Source organism: Triticum aestivum, chromosome 1B (assembly GCF_018294505.1).
Source record: "Triticum aestivum cultivar Chinese Spring chromosome 1B, IWGSC CS RefSeq v2.1, whole genome shotgun sequence".
In the NCBI taxonomy this organism is placed as follows: Eukaryota; Viridiplantae; Streptophyta; class Magnoliopsida; order Poales; family Poaceae; genus Triticum; species Triticum aestivum.
In genome coordinates, this window is record NC_057795.1 from 124,668,619 (window position 1) to 124,685,116 (window position 16,498).

Below are 16,498 nucleotides of genomic sequence, written 5' to 3' on the forward strand. Positions count from 1 at the left end.
TGCCCTAGAGGCAATAATAAAGTTATTATTTATTTCCTTATTTCATGATAAATGTTTATTATTCATGCTAGAATTGTATTAACCGGAAACATAATACATGTGTGAATACATAGACAAACACAGTGTCACTAGTATGCCTCTACTTGACTAGCTCGTTAATCAAAGATGGTTAAGTTTCCTAACCATAGACATGAGTTGTCATTTGATTAACGGGATCACATCATTAGAAGAATGATGTGATTGACTTGACCCATTCCGTTAGCCTAGCACTTGATCGTTTAGTATATTGCTATTGCTTTCTTCATGACTTATACATGTTCATGTAACTATGAGATTATGCAACTCCCGTTTACTGGAGGAACACTTTGGGTGATACCAAACGTCACAACATAACTGGGTGATTATAAAGGAGTACTACAGGTGTCTCCGAAGGTACATGTTGGGTTGGCATATTTCGAGATTAGGTTTTGTCACTCCGATTGTCGGAGAGGTATCTCTGGGCCCTCTCGGTAATGCACATCACTATAAGCCTTGCAAGCAATGTAGCTAATGAGTTAGTTACGGAATGATGCATTACGTAACGAGTAAAGAGACTAGCCGGTAACGAGATTGAACTAGGTATTGGATACCGACGATCGAATCTCGGGCAAGTAACATACCGATGACAAAGGGAACAACGTATGTTGTTATGCGGTTTGACCGATAAAGATCTTCGTAGAATATGTAGGAGCCAATATGAGCATCCAGGTTCCGCTATTGGTTATTGACTGGAGACATGTCTCGGTCATGTCTACATTGTTCTCGAACCCGTAGGGTCCGCACGCTTAACGTTACGATGACAGTTTTATTATGAGTTTATAAGTTTTGATGTACCGAAGTTTGTTCAGAGTCCCGGATGTGATCACGGACATGAAGAGGAGTCTCGAAATGGTCGAGACATAAAGATTGATATATTGGACGACTATATTCGGACACCGGAAGTGTTCCGGGTGTTTTTGGAGAAAACCGGAGTGCTGGAGGGTTACCGGAACCCCCCCCCCCCGGAGAAGTAATGGGCCTTATGGGCCTTAGTGGAGAGAGAGAGGGGCAGCCAGCATGGGCCGCGTGCCCCCTCCCCCTCTAGTCCGAATTGGACTAGGAGAGGGGGGGTGGCGCCCCCCTCTTTCCCTCTCCCTCTCCCCCTTCCTTTCCCCCTCCTAGTAGGAGTAGGAAAGAGGGAGTCCTACTCCTACTAGGAGGAGGACTCCTCCTCCTTGGCGCACCCATAAGGGCCGGCCGGCCTCCCCCCTTGCTCCTTTATATACTAGTGCACGGGGGCACCCTAGAACACACAAGTTGATCTACGGATCGTTCCTTAGCCGTGTGCGGTGCCCCCCTCCACAATATTCCACCTCGGTCATATCGTCGCGGAGTTTAGGCGAAGCCCTGCGCCGGTAGAGCATCATCATCATCACGACGCCGTCGTGCTGACGGAACTCATCCCCGACACTTTGCTGGATCGGAGTCCGGGGATCGTCATCGAGCTGAACGTGTGCTGAACTCGGAGGTGCCGTACGTTCGGTACTTGGATCGGTCGGATCGTGAAGACGTACGACTACATCAACCGCATTGTCATAACGCTTCCGCTTACGGTCTACGAGGGTACGTGGACAACACTCTCCCCTCTCGTTGCTATGCCATCACCATGATCTTGCGTGGACGTAGGAATTTTTTTGAAATTACTACGTTCCCCAACACAGTGGGGCGCGGGGAGGATGCCGGGGACAACGTGCGACGGGGAAGCAGACCGGTGGGGAAGTCCGGCGAGGCGGCGTGTGCTCCTGGCGGTGGCGGGCGATGGCGTCGGTGGCCTCCTCCTCTCGATCCCGATCCAATCGGGAGAGAGGGGGGCAGAGATATTTTGCGGGGGGGGGGGGGGGGAAGTGGACTGTCGGTGGCGGTTCGGGTGGGGGATGGTGAGTGGATAAGGGGGGGGGGAGTGGGTGGCCGGCTGGGCCTGATGGGTTGGCCCAGTTGGGCCACGGCCCAGGGGTTTTTCTCTTTTTTTGTATTCTATTTTGTAATTTCTTTTGTTTTATTTCTTTTCCTTTTCTGTTTTATTTAATTCAGGGCATTTAAGTATTTTCTAAACATGTGCTTTCTTCACTATAACTACCTATGTAATATTTGGCACAGTCCAAACATTTTTGTTTTAATGTTTTAAAACTTTGTTGTTTGCCATATTTTGAATTTGAATTTTAACCGGTTTGGAACGAACGTGAGATTATCAACACTAACCGAGGTGACATGGCATCATTTCCAGAGGGTTACTGTAGCTTAAATATCCGGGCGTCACAATTCTCCTCCACTACAAGAAATCTCGTCCCGAGATTTAAGAGGGGAGTAAGGGGGAAGGTTTGGTAACGAATCTAGCGGGTCTTCTCATCCTGGCTTACTCTTCTCGAAGAGGCCGGTCCAATACATTGATGTCTTCATTTCTCTGCTTCAGGTTATCATGATGAAGTTGGCGCCCTTTCTCCAGGAACTCCATCGTACTTACGAAAGAATAAAGGATGGGCATTCTGGGAGAACGGACGTCGGTAAGGTTGACTATCGGGTCGACAACATCGAGGAAGGTGGCGGAAAGTAACTCTCAAATCGAATCTTAAGAAAATATCGAGAGCAAAGTAAGGAGGTAACCTGGGAAGTTTCGAGCGGGCAGGCAATCGTTCGATGCCTGTTATAGGGCGTTAAAGGGTCAAAACAACGGGAATAAGTATTGTGTCTGATACCAGACCTGAAGGTGGCCCGTGAATTACATACGAGGCCACACGCGAGGAACAACCTTGGGAACAGGGGGTGTACATGAGAGTCAGGTTTCGATCCTATGGAACTGTGGGTTATGGGCCCACCATGTGGGTTAAAATTAGAAAGGTCCAGGCGCACCTCCTTCCAGTGTGGCAGCCCTGGTCCAGGCGCGGCCCCACAGACAGCACTGCAGCGCCTAAGGCTTAGGCGCCACACCTGTAATGTGCAGCGCCTAGCTCTTGGGCGCTGCACAGTCTGTGTTCCACTTGGGCTGGCCCCACCCTCTCTCCCCTCCCACCCCCACCCCACACACCCCCACCCCACCCAAACCCTTAGACTTGCGCCCCTCCTCTATTCCCCTCTCCCCCCCCCTCTCAAATCCTTCTCAAATCTTGCAAATCCGGAGTATTTGACCGTGGATTTCGAAGCCAACCCCTCCCTTAAGGTAATCTCCTCCGATCCCCTCGTTTTCATCCATAGGAATTGTCACATTTGCTCAAATCTTGCTACTTTGGGGAAACCCTAGTTTTGGCTTGGATTTGCAAATTTGTGTTGAATGATGTTATGTTTCTTTGCTAATTTGGGTTGGTTAGGCTTCCATAGTATGCTAGGGTTAGGGTTATGTGTGTTTGATGTTGGTGTTAGGGTTATGCTATGGTTAGGGTTGTGGTAATTGTTATGTGGGGGTTAGGGTTATTAATTCATATATATGTTAGAGCATATGTGTGCAAATATTTTTGTTAAGTACTTACTTGATATATGTGTGTTTTTGATTATTGTAGGGATGGGGAGAAATGTGTTTATGTTCATCATGTGGATAAAGAGGCCTTTTTGAAAGGCAATGTTGAGACGGACCCGGATGAGCTTGACATGGTGTTTGAGAGTAGTCCTAGCTATGCGGAGCTTTTGGAACAAGTGAGGAAAGATTTGAATTGGATGGACCCAAGTGACATTGTTGAGTTTGAGGGAAGGCATAATGTTGGTTTTGGAATGCACATCCGTTGGAAGACAATGTGTGTGAACTCCGAGCAACGCTGGGTTGCATACAAGGAGACGGTTGCCGAATCTCTAGACAAGGCTCTTGAGTTATTTGCCTCCAAGAAGGTTGAGTCTACTTTGAATTTAGACTTGAACCGGAACCCCTCCCCGTTGGTTGCTAGCACTCCCCCACCCATGAACCAAGATTAAATGAGTGAACCTCATTTCACGCAACAAGATTGGCCAACATTGAGCCCGACTCCAAACAACCAAAATGAAGCTTTTGAAGAGGAGAATGATGAGTACAAGGAGGATGACAACGAAGTTGATCTCCATGACAACAATGTGGGTGATCTCGACCAATATCATGTGCAAGAGACAATGGACCAATCCATCCCTTTTTCCAGTGCATATGCATCGGACTCGGATGACGATGGTCCCGATGAAGAAGTTGATGAGGAGGGGTTCACGCCGAAGGAGGACCAAGCATTCAAGAAGGTATTCGGGCGGGATCACAAGACACCATTGTTCAAGGATCTTAGTCTCGCGGATGAAGCCGTTATGGATGGTGGCAAATGCATATCTCTTGGAGCTAGGCCAAGTTCTCACCGTGATTTGGAAGACGGCAAGAACGGGATATATCTCGGTTGTGAGTTTCAATCCTTCTTGGAATTGAAGATGTGGCTCGACAACTACTTGGTTACACATTATCGTCCACATAAAGTGGCCAACTCGGACGTGAATGTGCATTACACGGTCAAATGTGAAGTGCCAACATGTCCATGGATTGTGCGTGCAAGGCCATGGAAAGGAGGTCCCACTTGGCGCATAGTGAGTTGTCTACCAACTCACATGTGCTGGCACAAGAATGCGGATGGCAAGCTTGTGTACCAACAACACAGACAACTCACGTCCGAGTTCATTGCTTACAGGTTATCCAACCAAATATCCACACTTCCAATAATGAGCATCAAGAGTGTCATTGACCTTGTGAAAGCCATCTTTCATTACAAGGTGAAGTACGGCAAGGCATGGAAGGCGAAGCAAGCCGCATTCAAGATGTTGTATGGCAATTGGGAGGAAGCATACAACCGACTCCCTAGGTTGTTGTTAGCTATGGCCGCCACAAACCCAGGCATGGTTCACGTGGTTGAGCCTCATGGGCACCAAACATTGATTCATAACGGGAGGACCGTCCGAGTATTTGGCCGTGCATTTTGGGCCTTTGAGCAATGCGTGAGGGCTTTTGAGCATTGTCGGCCCGTCATCACCATTGATGGCACGTTCTTGACCGGACAATACAAGGGCACTTTATTGGTTGCAATAGCAAGTGATGCCAATAACCGGGTGTTGCCTTTGGCTTTCGCTTTGGTTGAGGTGGAGAACAATGATAACTAGGAGTGGTTCTTGCGTCAACTGAGAACAAGGGTATTACCGGCTGAAAGGGAAATTTGTGTCATATCGGATCGCCATCCTGGAATTCTAAATGCGGTGGTGGTTGACATTCTCAGGCATACAAAGTTGCATCATCGATGGTGCATGAGGAACTTTTGTGCAAACTTCTATAGGGCATGTGGTATCAAGGAGTTGGTCGATAATCTTCAGGATTGTTGTCTCGCTTTCACCAACAAGCGGTTTGCCACATTGTTCAATGCATTGCTCAGACACAAGAAACTTGACCCCGGCGGTCAGGAGTTTCTCAATAAGAACATTGCCGAAAGGAATATGTGGGCACGTGCTTTCGATGAAGATGGCCGGAGGTACGGTCAAATGACAAGCAATATGGCAGAATGCTTCAATAAGTTGCTCAAGGGTGTACATGCATTACCCGTGACGGCAATAGTTTAATACACATTTGACAAGATGAATGGATACTTTTTAAAGTACTCAATGGAGACTGATAAGCAGATTGCTGGTGAGAACAAGGATAAGCACAAGTACAATTTCCCACCAAAGGTTGAAGAATGGTTGGAATTTCAATCACGAAAGGCAGACTCCAAAGAAGCTGTACTATATGACGACAACGAGTGGAAGTATGAGGTGAAATAGCCTGGAGGAACCACAAACGATGGCCACCAACATGGAGGCCGGGCTTTCAAGGTCTCCCTAACACGGTGTGATTGCAGCTGCATGAAGCCATCGTTGCTTCATCTCCCATGCTCGCACTTGTTAAACGCATCCCGGGTTAGGAATGTGGACGTCAATTACCCTCTTACCATGAGGGAGTCCGAGTTCTCAATCATGATGGTAAAGAATACATGGACTCCATGGTTCCAGCCATACTTGGACCAATCACAATGGCCGGAGTATCATGGAGTTCAACTATGGCCGGACCCGGAATTAAAGGTCGTTAGACGGAGAAGACGTAAGACAAAGCGTCTTAGAGGTGACATGGACGGATGGGGCCGTGGTGGCGGTGGAGAATACGGCACCGGCCAATTCCAAGAGCCTCATGAGAAATCCCGTTGTGGGGGCTGCAGTCATGGGGGACACAACACAAGAACTTGTCCCAAACCAAGAAAGAGATCAAAGAAAAATGGTGCAAGCACAAGCCAAGAAAATGATAGCCAACCAAGTCAACCAAGGGGTAGCCAACCAAGTCAAACAAGTAGTAGAGTGCCAAACCAATCAAATCAAACAAGACAACGAGGAACTAGGCAACAAAGAGGGAGTCAACTTGGTCTTAGAAGAGGTCGTGGTGGTGGTAGAGGCCGTGGTGATGGTCTTGGCCGTGGTGAAGGTCTTGGTCGTGGTGATGGTCTTGGCCGTGGTGGTGGTAGAGGCCGTGGTGATGGTCTTGGCCGTGGTGATGGTCTTGGCCGTGGTGAAGGCCTAGGCCGTGGTGATGGTCTTGGCCGTGGTGGTGGTAGAGGCCGTGGTGATGGTCTTGGCCGTGGTGCTGGTAGAGGCCGTGGTGATGGTCTTGGACATGGTGGTGGTAGAGGTCGTGGTGGTGGCGGTAGAGGCCGTGGTGGTGGTCTAGGCCGTGGTGCTAGTGGAGGCCGTGGTGGTGATCTTGGCCTTGGAGGCGGCCGTAGTGGAGGAATGTTCTCTTGGCTCAATTGACCATTGCCGTATGTGACTTACTATGATCTTGTTCTTTTGGCTCAATACTTGTGTTGTCATTTTGTATTGTGTGACTAACTATTATATTGCCATTTTCATAGGTATGGAAACAATGAAGGGGGTGGAGGACACAGAGGGGGAAGGTGAGATCCCTTGGTGGTGGGAGGAGGGAGAAGAAGAAGAAGAAGAAGAGAGGAGGAAGAAGAAACTACAAGGACCGTGACCTTCTTATGAATCAAAATTTGTGCCACTGTGTGTTTTGGCTCAATGTTTGTGTATGACTATGTGATTGGACTACTCTATTGCTATGTGTGTATGACTATGTGATTTGGACAAGTATATGTGCTATGTGTGTATGACTATGTGAGTAGACTACTATTTCTGAGTTTTGGACTACTACATGTAATTTGGATATGATTATGTGGAATCTATATGAATCACAAAACAAAAAAATCAGTAGGTATTTGAAAATAGCAGTTAGTGCAGCGCCCAAGGGCAAGGCGCTGCACTGTGCAAAACCTACTGGAATGCTTCTCTTGCTCTCTGTACTAGCATGTCCAGGTGTGCAGCGCCTTACCCTTAGGCGTTGCACACCTGGACATGCCAGTCCAGAGAGCAACAGAAGCATTCCAGTAGGTTTTGCACCTAAAAATTTGCTAAGTCAGTGTGCAGCGCCTAAGGGCAAGGCGCCACACTATACTGTGCAGCGCCGAGCTGTTGGGCACTGCACAGTAGAATGCAGTGCCTTGCCCTTGGGCGCTGCACACTGACTTAGCAAATTTTGGGGTGGAAAAGCTACTGGAACGTTTCTGGTGCTCTCTAGACTGGCATGTCCAGGTGTGCAACGCCTAAGGGCAAGGCGCTGCACTGTGTAGTGTGGCGCCTTGCCCTTAGGCGTTACACACCTGGACATTTATTAGGCTACACCAACTCCCTCCCACCCATCCCCACCCCACACACCCCCACCCTCCACACAAACCCGAAGCTCAGTGCCTCCCCTCTGCCCTCCTCTCTCCCCCTCTCAAATCCTTCTCAGATCCGGAGTATTTGACCATGGATTTCGAAGCCAACCCCTCCCTTAAGGTAATCTCCTCCGATCCCCTCGTTTTCATCCATAGGAATTGTCACATTTGCTCAAATCTTGCTAGTTTGGGGAAACCCTAGTTTTTGCTTGGATTTGGAAATTTGTGTTGAATCATGTTATGTTTCTTTGCTAATTTGGTATGGTTAGGCTTTCATAGTATGCTAGGGTTAGGGTTATGTGTTTGATGTTGGTGTTAGGGTTATATTGGTCTTAGGGTTGTGGTTATTGTTAAGTGGGGGTTAGGGTTAACCAATAATTCGCGGTTTTGTAGGCATGGCTTCATCCAGTTCCATGATGAGGCCATCGTGTGCTAACCAAGAAGACATGGCGAACAAGTGGGAGGACGCATCTTTGGACAAGGTGAAGGAGAAAGATGTCAACATCCCGCCATGTTGGTGTGGAGATGTTTGCAAGGTGAAGGTGTCCACCGACCGAAAGAAAGCATGGACGAAAGGGCGGAGATATTTTGTATGCCCGAACCATGCTTATGATCGTGCACTTCCAACTAACGCCTATGACCAACCACCGGTAAGCTCGAGAAGTAAAATGTTACTCTCAAATGTGTATCAACACTAACAACAAATTTTTATGCAGTCACTGCCTCCTCTATGCAAGTACTTCACGTGGATAGATCTTGAAGTGCCAGAAGATGTCAAAAAGGACCAATACCAAGATTGTCTTAGGCGGCAACGGCGGTTCGAAGAATCGTTTCGAAGAGGCTTGGAGCAAGAGCGTCGTCAGAAGGAGAGGATGGAGTGGAAGAAACGAGAGGAGGAGAGGGCACGCCAAGCGAAACTTGCTCGTGAGGAGGAGAGGGCAAGAAAGCTTGCAAAGGCTCGCGAGGCGCAAGAGGAGGACTCGGCACATGACAAGAAGGGGAAATGGCTTCGCTCTACTCGGTAGGGACTTCGCTTCGGTGCACTCATCGTCAACTATCTTCTAATGAATGTGTCATGAACTTGTGAGGGCATGTGGGATGTTGGTGAACTATCTTCTAGGGCAAGCTGCCATTTGTCATTTGTAATGAATGTGTCGTGAACCATGTCATAGTAATGTTTGAATTGTCTTAAGTTATGAACTCGTCGGCATAAAATTTGTGTTTGTTCAAATTGTTGTGATGCTGCAGTCATTGTAAGTATTATGGATGGTCAGTGATGCAAGCCATCTGTGGCTCTCTGGATAGCCATGGCAGTTAAGTAGCGCCTAAGGGCAGGGCGCTGCACTGCCTAACTGTTGGGCGCCACACAGTACAGTGCAGCGCCTAACTGTTGGGCGTTGCAGTGCTGCTATAAGCTAAACTGCAGAACCAGATGCCATTTTGGCCTCCTGCAGCAGCACTCACATAACTTGAACATCCCTAAAAGTACTGTAAACTACACATACTAAACAAAGAGAACTAATAACTTGAACATCATATCATTTAAGACAATTCAACATTACTTCAAGTTTGCAAACACAAATACCACACTAGTAAGAGTTCACCAACATATGACATAACCTCACAAGTTCATCAACCTAATGAAACGGCTACAAGTAACATGAACAAGCACTAATGCCTTCTGCGCGTGTTCCTGGTGCCATGCCTGCAGGCAATCTTCTTCTTCCTGGAAGGACGAGCCTCCTCTTCATGCACTTCCTCCTCCGCCACCGCCTCCGCCTCCGCCTCATCATCCAAGCTAGCCATCCGCGAGGTCCCTACGACCACCTTTGGGTTGCCTCTGTTGTCATAGTCATTGGGCGTGTACTGGTGTCTGGGCTGCCTAGGCTTGAACACATATGCGGACCGAGCTTGAGCGTCCGCCAAAATCATGTCATCATCAAGCTCATGGCCCTATCACACAATCAAACAATATGGTGAAGGCCGGTGTCGTAATCAAGTGAGAATCACATCTAAAGGATTAGTCATACCTCTTGGGTGATCGCACCCTCATCATCCATATAAGCATATGAGGAACTCACATCGTCCCCCTGATGGTGAGATGAGGGGTCTGATGGTGTACCAGACCTAGAGGCAGATGGTTCATCATATTCAGGATCACGGCAACCGAGAAGATTCGATAACCGCCTTAACTTCTTGGCCTGACGCTGTAACATGAACAAGTGTGTAAGATATCAAACTTCGCAACATAGACTGGCTCTCATAGTGAATGCGATATGTACCTTGAGGAATGCTCGTAGTGAACCATCATCATTGCCGTTTCCAACCGGTGTCTTCTCCAGAATAGACTGGCTCTCATCAGCTGCTTTCTTGATCTCGGTGCGCTGCGGATGAGAAAGAATGAATGCGTTAGCCATTCAAACATGTGTAATACGGTCAACGGGAAAGTAAAGAAGGGAACACTTTACCACATAGTTAATCACCGGAACAGCAGGGACTCCTTGCCCTTGCCTGACATCTCTGTTGTACTTCCCCTTTGCTAGATCCTCAAAGTTTACGGGTTCTTCAAGAATATCCTCATTATATGCCGGCGGGCATATCTCAACTCGAGTAGTTCCAATAAACCATCGTACGTAGTTATCAAAAGAAAGTGGGTTGTGCTCACGAAGCGGGGCGCGTGCAGTGCTATGAGCTTGCTCCACACAAAGCTGGAAGCGGGTAACATACGGAGCATGATGCTTGTCCCAGTCCTTTCTCTTCCGCTGCCTTCTCCTATCCAACCTATGTGGTATAAAACCAAACATTAGCACAATCAAAAGGAGTCCCGATGCTTAGACAATACGCAGACATGCTCTCTTACCTATGAAGTGCTTTGTCCGTGTCCACCCAATCCGGCGGGTGAGGCTGGAACAGACCAAACTGACGATACACGCGATGCGGCAAATGAAACTCAACCGCCCAGTTGCATATCAGTGGGCACCGCATAAGCCAGAGATCCTTATACTGCAAGCACATCGGGTTGAGGTGGAACTCCTCGGTGTACCCCAAGCTCTCACCCGCGCCATATGGCTGCCATACCACCTATGAAACAGGGCAACAATGCAAATTTGATGACTATTTTTCAAGCAAGCATGAGAAAGTACTGAAGTAATGACCTCCTTACCTGCTCAGGCGTAATCGTGTCCAACTCGGCAATGTACTTTTGGTACATGAGATTGACATCATTCTTCATCTCGGAAACTATGTCCCACTTGTAAGCCCACGTGGGGCACCGTAATTCCTCATGTTCATCTGCATACCAAGGATCTAACCTGACGCTCTTTGGGCGTCCAACAGGCAGACGCTCCCAGCTCCATACAGAAAGTAGAAGCAGATTACCACCAATGCCTGCACTTTCTGTGATCCTGCAGGACGCATCGTCCAGCTACATATGAAAGAAAAACAATGTTAACTTGACAGCAAGCTTGCATTGTTAATGAAGAAATGAGTTGATCACAAAACAGACCAACTACCTGTCGGTACAAGTAGGCAAGAGTCGCTGAACCCCAGCTCCATTTGCTATCGAAGACGGTCAACGCCTTCTGCCACATCCATGGAGCGTTCTTGCCAGTGGAGTAAGGAAACAAAGTCCTCGACACAACATACCACATATACACACGAGCATGTGTCTGGATCACATCATCAGTGGCATCCGGAGGGCACGTCGCAAAGTTATTTTGAATCCATGTGAAAGCAGCTCCGGCTGCTTTCCTTTCCCTCTTCTTCTTCTCTTCTCCCTCCTCTACATCAGCCTCAACCTCGGTAGGAGCCATACCGATAAGAGCAATCATCTGCTCGCACCACCCATCAGAATCGGTGCTCATACATAGAGGCCTGCCGTCGATAGCAAGATTGGTGATCAATGAGACAACCTCGAGCGTCACGGTCATCTCCCCAGTCCGAAGATGGAAAGTGTGCATCTCCGGCCTCCACCGATCAACAAGAGCAGACACCAGTGGAGCGTTTAGATTCGGCGTGGACCGGCTGACCAACAGAATCCACGGGAGTAGTCCTGCCTGCTTGATGTACGGTGTGTACCGCTCATTGTAAGGCATGGCAGGACCAGAGACCCCGTGATACCGAATCTTCAGAGGTTCAAGCTTCTACAAAAAACAAGTAATGACAAATCTTAGGGCATGTAAATTTCAACTAAAGGCAAATTTGCAAAATATTTAGATTACTCATTATTACCTTCTCCTTCTCGCGCATCATGTAGGCCCGGTGTTGCACGTCGTAGACATCGTCCAGAAGCCAAACCATCCTTACAATTTCAAACAATAAACATATAAGAGTTCATATTCATCTCAAATATCGGTATACACTAAACATATAACATGTGTTCAACTACAAGAATCTCAACATCTCCTTCTCACACAATGAATATGTCATATGTGTTCAAATAAACTAAACATCTAATATTTCAAATAAACTAAACATCTAATATTTCAAATAAACTCAACATCTAATATTTGAAATAAACTCAACATCTAATATATATCTAAACAAACATCTCTACAAAAATCAACATCTCATAGTTATCTATAAAAATAGGCATCTCATATATATCTAAAAAAACTAAACAATCTAGGGTTTCACTAACAAGAATCATATATTGTGAACTAATCAATAACACTACGGTACTACCAATATGACTACACATCCTAAATCGAGCAAATCAAGCAAATCAAGGGTTCCATCAAATCTTGGACAAATCTCTAAAATGGCAACAAATTTACGGAGCAAAAGAAATAGAACGGAAGAGTTTACCTAGTAGGATGGATTGGAGATCGAATCCACGGATCAAATCTTCAGATCTGAGAGGGATGTGGGGGGGGGGTTAGATGGGGGCGTCGCCGCTGCTCTCTGTCCAGAGAGCGAAGAGATGAAGAACTGTCTGGGTCGGGCTGGGGCGGCCGCGCTTAAGTCATGGTACAGCGCCTAAGGGCTAGGCACTGCACGTCACAGTGTGGCGCCTAGGACTTAGGCGCTGCATAGGTGCGTGTGGAGCCACGCCTGGACTAGGGCTGCCACGCTGGAAGGAGGTGCGATGCCTAAGCCAGAGGCGCTGCATAGTAGGGTGCGGCGCCCAGCTGTCGGGCGCCACACGAAAGGGTCAGCAGAGCGAAAAAAATTCGGAAGCAGGTCATTTTGTGATTTGATTTGGGCCTCAGGTCAAATATGTGATTTCTGCCGGTGGGGGATGGTGAGTGGATAAGGGGGGGAGTGGGTGGCCGGCTGGGCCTGATGGGTTGGCCCAGTTGGGCCACGGCCCAGGGGGTTTTCTCTTTTTTTTTGTTTTCTGTTTTGTAATTTCTTTTCTTTTATTTCTTCTCCTTTTCTGTTTTATTTAATTCAGGGCATTTAAGTATTTTCTAAACATGTGCTTTCTTCACTATAACTACCTATGTAATATTTGGCACAGTCCGAACATTTTTGTTTTAATGTTTTAAAACTTTGTTGTTTGCCATATTTTGAATTTGAATTTTGAACCGGTTTGGAACTAACGTGAGATTATCAACACTAACCGAGGTGACGTGGCATCATTTCCAGAGGGTTGCTGTAGCTTAATTATCCGGGCGTCACACTAAGGTTATAATGGCCACGAGAATTAAAGGGGAAGCCGGACGGCCTGGAATATTGGCACGCCCTGATGGCAGTTCTAATTTGCAGCGCGTAACTCCATCGTGCCGCACGTAACTGCATCGCGTGGCAACGCGCGCGGCGCAACTGCATGCATATGGGGCCCCCGATGTGATCGTGCATAGGCCCAACCACTGGCAGAGCACGCACGGAGGGACGCGAGCAGAGCGCTCTGTGCTTGCCTCAACGGCGAGCAACCATACATATGCATATAGCAGTTGAACACGCAAGGAAAATCCATCCACAAGCCGAGCGCGCCGATGGACGCGAGCAGAGCACACCGACGGATGCGAGCAGAGCATGCCGTGGCGCCTAACAGCGAGCAGAACTTGCCGAGGGACGCGAACAGAGGCCGACAAAGTGATATGTGGCAAATAAGACAAACTATGGGCAAACCCTTGCTGGTATATAACCGTTTGCAATTGATGAATTCATCGCTGGCGAGTTACCTAGTGCGGTCCGTGTGTGTTGTGATATGCTTTGTCTGCAGAACATCTTTGCTCTGTGTACAGAAGAACAACATATATATACTTGCAACATGACATGATTGCAATACCAAAGTAAACATCCAATTACATTATATAACAAATACCATAAATATTGCAAGGTTGAAATTCAAAGATTACAATGCCCAAATTCAAACATTGCAAACCTTGTCATTTCTGCAAAGGGATCAGCCGCTGACAAGTCATGTATAGGTTTGACAAAATGACTTCCAATTGCTCTGTCATATGCTCTTCCAATACGAAGTTTAGCTTTTTGGAGCCTCTTCCATTCTACAGTACCTGTCGGCTCTGATCAACATACCATTCACCTTTCCTAATTAAATGCGTGTTCATCCTCAGTACCCTCAGCACCCTTGCTCTGGCAAGAAACAACCTGGTGAGTGTAATCCCCGGTAAGGTCCCTTGGTAGGAGTTCAAAGTAATATTTGAGAGATGCAGATCCAGGCATTCGATGTGATTGTCGTTATAAAAATTATCCACCTCCGGGCCTATTATTATCTGCAAAAGAAGAGAACGCGTTAGTGCCTACATGTAGTTTTGAACACTACTACACACCTATTTGGTTTGCAGGATTTGTAAAATGCACCAACGTGCCATCTTTGATCTGACATGATGATACGTCTCCAACGTATCTATAATTTTTGATTGTTCCATGCTATTATATTACCTGTTTTGGATGTTTAATGGGCTTTACTATACACTTTTATATCATTTTTGGGACTAACCTATTAACCGGAGGCCCAGCCCAAATTGTTGTTTTCTTGCCTATCTCAGTGTTTCGCAGAAAAGGAATATCAAACGGAGTCCAAACAGAATGAAATCTTCGGGAGAGTTATTTTTGGAACAAACGCAATCTAGGAGACTTGGAGTGGACGTCAAGAAACACTCGAGGAAGCCACAAGGCAGGGAGGGGGTGGGCGCGCCCCCCACCCTCATGGGCCCCTCGTGGCTCCCCTGACCGACTTTCTTTCGCCTATATATATCTACATACCCTGAAAACATTTAGGAGCACCAAGAAACCCTATTTCCACCGCCGCAACCTTCTGTACCCGTGAGATCCCATCTTGGGGCCTTTTTCGGCGCTCCACCAGAGGGGGAACCGATCACGGAGGGCTTCTACATCAACATCATAGCCTCTCCGATGAAGTGTGACTAGTTTACCATAGACCTTCGGGTCCATAGTTATTAGCTAGATGGCTTCTTGTCTCTCTTTGAATCTCAATACAAAGTTCTCCTCGATCTTCTTGGAGATCTATTCGATGTAACTCTTTTTGCGGTGTGTTTGTCGAGATCCGATGAATTGTGGTTTTATGATCAAGTTTATCTATGAGAAATATTTGAATCTCCTCTGAATTCTTTGATGTATGATTTGTTATCATTGCAAGTCTCTATGGCTAGTATCGGGGGGGGGGGGTATGAACCATAGAGAAATTGGAATACAGTAGGTTTAACACCAATATAAATAAAGAATGAGTTCATTACAGTACCTTAAAGTGGTGGTTTGCTTTGTTGCACTAACGGAGCTCATGAGATTTTCTGTTGAGTTTTGTGTTGTGAAGTTTTCAAGTTTTGGGTACAGTCTGATGGATTATGGAATAAGGAGTGGCAAGATCCTAAGCTTAGGGATGACCAAGGCATCCCAAGGTAAAATTCAAGGACAACGAAAAGCCTAAGCTTGGGGATGCCCCGGAAGGCATCCCCTCTTTCGTCTTCGTCTATCGGTAACTTTACTTGGAGCTATATTTTTATTCACCACATGATATGTGTTTTTCTTAGAGCGTCTTGTATGATTTGAGTCTTTGCTTTTTAGTTTACCACAAGCATCCTTGATGTACACACCTTTTGGTAGAGATACACATGAATCGGAATTTATTAGAATACTCTATGTGCTTCACTTATATCTTTTGAGCTAGACAATTTTGCTCTAGTGCTTCACTTATATCTTTTTAGAGCACAACGGTGGTTTTATTTTGTAGAAATTATTGTTCTCTCATGCTTCACTTATATTATTTTGAGAGTATTTTAGAACAGCATGGTATTTGCTTTGGTTATGAAATTAGTCCTAATATGATGGGCATCCAAGTTGGGTATAATAAAAACTATCATATAGAGTGCATTGAACACTATGATCAATTTGATACTTGATAATTGTTTTGAGATATAAAGGTGGTAATGTTAGAGTCATGCTAGTTGGGTAATTATGAAATTGAGAAATACTTGTGTTGAAGTTGGCAAGTCCCATAGCATGCACGTATGGTAAAAGTTGTGTGACAAATTTGTAGCATGGGGTGCTCTTTGATTGCCTTCCTTATGTGTGGAGGTCGGGATTGCGCGATGGTTAACTCCTACCAACCCTTCCCCTAGGAGCATGCGTAGTAGTACTTTGCTTCGAGGGCTAATAAATCTTTTCAATAAGTATATGAGTTCTTTATGACTAATGTGAGTCCATGGATTATACGCACTTTTACCCTTCCATCATTGCTAGCCTCTACGGTACCGTGCATTGCCCTTTGTCACCTT